Source organism: Drosophila montana, unplaced genomic scaffold, assembly GCF_035044405.1.
Source record: "Drosophila montana isolate Dmon_TW-CO22-7 unplaced genomic scaffold, ASM3504440v1 contig_495_1, whole genome shotgun sequence".
NCBI classification, from domain to species: domain Eukaryota; kingdom Metazoa; phylum Arthropoda; class Insecta; order Diptera; family Drosophilidae; genus Drosophila; species Drosophila montana.
Genome location: NW_026998823.1, coordinates 35,422 through 40,719, shown reverse-complemented (window position 1 = coordinate 40,719; position 5,298 = coordinate 35,422). Strand labels below are relative to the sequence as shown.

Here is a 5,298-nt window from a genome sequence, read left to right as displayed (position 1 = left end):
TGTCTCCTTCTATGCGTTACATATTTCACGACAAAATTATAATACGCTCCGCAAGAGTATAAAAACAAATATTTTATATTTATTGATTTAAGTTAAAAGAATGAAATTATTTGGAACGATAGAATCGGTCCAATTTGGATGAGGTGGTCTAAATATTTTTTTATATTTAAACGAGAAAGAAGTGCTATCTTCGGCACACCGAAGATTTAATACCCTTGCAGACCCAACCTTTTCAAAATGCTCATAGTGCTTTGCCCGTATCTAAGAAGCACAGGGAAAATAGTTAATGCCGAGTATGGTTAAGATATCTTGAAAAACAAAACAGGTTTCCATACAACAACTTAATTTTCGACCCATCGTTCCTATGGCAGCTATATGATATAGTAGCCCGATGTGAATAAGATTTTGCATAAGTGGAGGGAGCATAGTAAAACTAATAAATGCCGAGTATGGTCAAGATATCTTGAAAAACAAAAAATATTCCATACAACAGCATAATTTTCGACCGATCGTTCCTATGGCAACTATATGATATAGTTGTCCGATCTTAATAGAATTTTGCATATATATGAGAAGCTTAGTAAAACTAATAAGTACCGAGTTTGGTCAAGATATCTTGAAAAACATAAAAATTTTCCATACAAAAACTTAATTTTCGACCGATGGTTCCAATGGCAGCTATATGATATAGTTGTCCGATTGTAAGATTTTGCATAAATGTAGGGAGTATAGTGAAACCTCTAAATGCCGAATTTGGTAAGATATCGGGAAAAATAAAAAAGTTTTTCATACAACTTAATTTTCGACCGAACGTTCCTATGGCAGCTATATGATATAGTGCTCCGATGATAATAGGATTTTGCATATATATGATAATGTGGTCCGATGTTGATATGATTTTGCATGAATGTAGGGAGCATAGTGAAACTTATAAATGCCAAGCTGGGTAAAGATATCTTGACAAACAAACAAGTTTTGCCTACAAACTTAATTTGCGACCGGTCGTTCCCATGGCTGCTGTTATTTCGAATAGATCGAATAGAGAGATTAGCTTTTCGAATAGATCAGACAGACGGACAGTCGGACATGGCTGGGCAGTTGATACTGATCTAGAGTATATATACTTTAATGTCGGAGATGTCTCCTTCTATGTCTTACACATTTCATGACAAAATTATTATACACTCTAGAAGGATATAAGAACAGCCCTAATGATTCACTGTATGAAAAGAAACCACACTCCAAGCTTGCCACGGTTGCCGAGGTGCAGCCGAAACATATAAGAGAAGAAATATATTAAAACTAAATTGTTTTCATTTTTGAATTTAGTAATTAATGCTGTTACTAATTGCCGAGTATATGAAAGTTCCGGCAAGTTACCAATGCCCCAATCATATGATAAATTTTTGGAGGGTACATGCAATGTGGTCATGATTAAGGAGAAAAATCACCATGCTTAATAAATGAAAAATTTTAAGCCTAAGTTCATCGTGAGGGAGATTATTCGCTGAAGCCAAAGCGCAACCCTTTGTAAATCTCTAAGGGTGAGGACCAGCTAAAAACTATTGACACAATGCTGCACACATTTAGGTTAATTAATTATTTAAGGCCAACAATGTCTCAGTAAAGCAGATATGTATTATACGCACATTGCAGCAATATGAGGTGCCTCCTTCATGACTTCATCGATGCAAATAGGCAAAGGAAATATTGTGCGGTTAATCACCAGCCCTTTCATTTGAGCTATACCATTTCGCATCTCTTGAGACTCAGTTTTCATATCATTAACAATTACTCGTGTCCAACCTTCTTGATTAACAGTGTTGTTCAGCAACGGAAAGAAGACATCATCGCATAGTACAGATAGATTTGCAAGTGCATTAGGCAGTAAATCACCTATCATGAGGGACTTTACGCAAATTTATTTTATAGGAACTATAACGATATGAATGTAAAACAAACCTGTAACATGTTATCTTCAGTAAGCTCCAAAGGTGTAAAGATGCGAATAAAATAGGCCACTTTTGCATTTATCTTCACAGGAAAATTAAATGTGGGGTAGAGTTGTCCGGACGAGTTTACGCTAAATATCAATCGCGGCTTAAAGGGATTGTTTAAAAATTCTTTTATTAAGTCCTGTAAGAAACAGAAATAAAATGTTTAATTCAGATTTTCTATTTATTTACTATATATACACAGTGTCGGTGATCGATGCGAATATCTGAAAAAATATTTAAGAGAGAAAGTCCAGATTGGCCAACTATGTGCGAATACTAATTCGAGCGTTGCCGATCAGTTCAGACTTCGTTTAAAATAATAAAAATCACAACAGTAACAGCACTTTATGCTCTTATTACTGACTGTTGGATACTTAGCGACCTTAATAGAATCAAGTCGGCATACTCACCGGTCCCTATGGTGTACCCGCGTATATGCTGTACTGCAAAACTCCGTAAACTTTTTATAAAACTATTTGTGTTGTCTATAAATACTTAATCTTTCTAATCTTTAATATACGAGAAAATCGTAAAGTTTTATAGACAAGACGTTGCTCTAATATTTCACCATTCTAGAATGGGTTAGTTAAGCGTAGAACTAACTTTCCTACTTAGATGTATTATCCAAACTCGGCATTTCTTTTACTATGCATCTCATATATATGACAAGTCTTATCAAGATCGGATAACTATATCATATCGCTGCCATAGTAACAATATGTCGAAAATGACGTACTTGTATGGAAAACTTTTTTGTTAATTAAGATATCTTACACAAATTCGGCGCTTATAAGTTTAATCTTGCTCCCTACAAATTAAAGGAATCTTATTGATTTCTGAATACATTTTGTTTTATGAATTTAGATAGATCCTGTCAATCCTAAAGTCCTGGGTACGGAAGTACTCCCTCTTCAATCGATTTTTCAGGGAAAGAAGGCCTTCAACGATAGAGGGAGGCGTCCGTGTAGGTTGGCGTGTAAGCATTGAGTACATTTGTGCTGGCGCAGCGTTGGCAGCCGCAGCATTTACTTGATCCAACAGGGTTCGAACTGCAGCGTCGGCATCCTGTCAAGATCGGCATGTTAAGATCTATCATGCTATTTAGCTCAGCCTTGAAGCGTTGTATGTCCAACTGGAGGGTGGCATTGCTCCTAGTTCGTCCAGTGAGACTCGCCGCTCCTGGGCTGCTTGAGGCAATAGTTTTTGTGTGGTCGAACATACTTTTGTTCTCTCTCGGGAGAAAGTTTACATACCAGTAGTTGCCACTTGGTGAACCGTTACGGGGTCAGTAACGTGAGTAGCTTGGTCCTGGGTTGTAAAGGTTTTCCCCAATGTGGTCGTGTGTTGCAAAGGCACCCTCGATTTGGCTCCTGGTAGTAGGAGCGGCCAAATTTTTGACGACTACGCGATACGGTCTATCCTCCTTGAGACAGAAAGGCGTGAACTAGACCCTGACTTCAGTGAGCTAATGGAGAGACCTAAAATTCGTAGGTATCTGGGCCAGCTGTCTGGTCTGGAGCTCTGAGCACCATATGCAGCAATCGGGATGGCCTCATTGGTGGTTTTGGGTCGTGTTCCAATGTGCTCCAGTGAGGCACCGCTTGTACCAGTGGAGGCAGAAGTCCTGCAGCCGTTATTTAAGGACGCGGTGGTTGTAGCTGTTGTGGTTGTTGTTGCTGTCACAATGCTGTATTGTTGGAGTAGTGGCTGATACGTCTGCCTCCTTCCCTCAGGGGTGAACAGGTACGCCTCGTGCATGTAAACAGGTTTAGATCTACTTGCATCAGTGAGCGGGGGATAAGCTGGTGGTGGGATGTTGCTTATTGCTGCATGACTGGTGCAGGTGTTGCTGCGTGTTTTGTATGCATGGGCAGCAGGGATGTCATCGTTTTTTAAGTTTTCATTTGCCATGGCAGCCTGACAGTTGTTTAAGCTGACATTTTTTTAGGCAATTCGGCATTGTTATTGGCAGCACTGGCTTTGACAGCTTCCAGTTTTTGCTTGTGTGAGTTTGCAGAGGGCACTGCACTAGAAGCCTTATTTTCTGTAGCCAATTCAAGCGTTGATCGAAATTGCGTGCCTCTTCCCAATCCTTATAATCAACGTCAATGTTTCATATACCTTTGGTCATCTGTATACTGCCGATTGTCAGGAAGCACAGATTACAATTTCTTCTTATTTAAAAAGGTTCGGGCGGATTGAGGTGCACTTGGATTCAACAAACGTTGGTCTAAGAATCCTTTCATAACCAAACTCCTAAGACATCTCTCTTCTTTGCCCTTTCTTTGAATACTGCTCTTGCATCTGGTCTCCCAAGTATAACAATAGCTAGGATCGTATTGAATCTGTTCAGAAGCAATTTCTGCTTTTTGCCTTACGAGCTTTAAATTGGGACCCTAATCTTCGGTTGCCATCCTACTTCAGCAGGCTACCAGGAATTATCGCCCATTATTCGTACCTACTTGCACAACATACTACGCTATGCACAATTCTATTCGCGTGCTATGTACAAATTACATTAGTTTGTATTCCGTTTCCTCTACTCATTTCGTTTCTTCTCAAGCGCATGGTGGCTGTATTGCTCGAACGAACCAAGGGTATTGAAAGGGACTTATATGAGGAGAAAAATAATACTTTTTGAATTGAACCAACCAAATCTGCTTTTAACGTCGCGCATAACTCGCTAGAAGAGCTGAATTTGAATGAGATTGTCATCAATGAGAATCTTGGGTAGATTCGGTGTCGGCTTCAAAACTGCGTGAGTTCTCCGACAAGGTCAATTTGCATATGCGTGATCTGCAGAATTTAGGCAGTTTGGAGCCAATCTCAGTATGCCTAATAGTGGACACCTAGACTCAGACCAATTGGGAGGAGGCCGCAGGAGTCGACAAGGTCCCGACAGCCGATGAGTTTTTCGCATTTCTGGAAAGGCGTTGTCAAAAGATGGAGACCAACTCTCAGCTGGGAAAATCTAACCATAAAACTAGCGCCAGTAAAAGAGAGCTTGTAGTTAAGACTCACTAAAATGGTTGCAGTTTTTGTGATGCATCTGGTCATGGGATCTACGCATGTAGTAAATTCGGAAATTTATCTCCATCCCTTCGTGTGGCTCTGGATATTCTAAATAGAAGTAACAAGCGTCTTGTTTTCCAGTCACACATCAATGAGATTCTTGGGCTCAAGAGGGTAGATTCGGAGTCGGCTTCAAAACTGCGTGAGTTCTCAGACAAGGTCAGTTTGGAGCAAATTTCAGGATGCATAATAGTGCACACGCTGCTTCAAAACTTGGACACTCAGACTC

The 5,298-nt window shown here is 39.7% G+C and overlaps 1 pseudogene; it reads right to left on the bottom strand.

Annotated features, from left to right (window-relative positions):
* Positions 1 to 1,603: 1,603 nt before the first annotated feature.
* On the bottom strand, positions 1,604 to 3,755 carry LOC135439574 (dynein beta chain, ciliary-like; annotated as a pseudogene).
* Between the last annotated feature and the right edge of the window lie 1,543 nt (positions 3,756 to 5,298).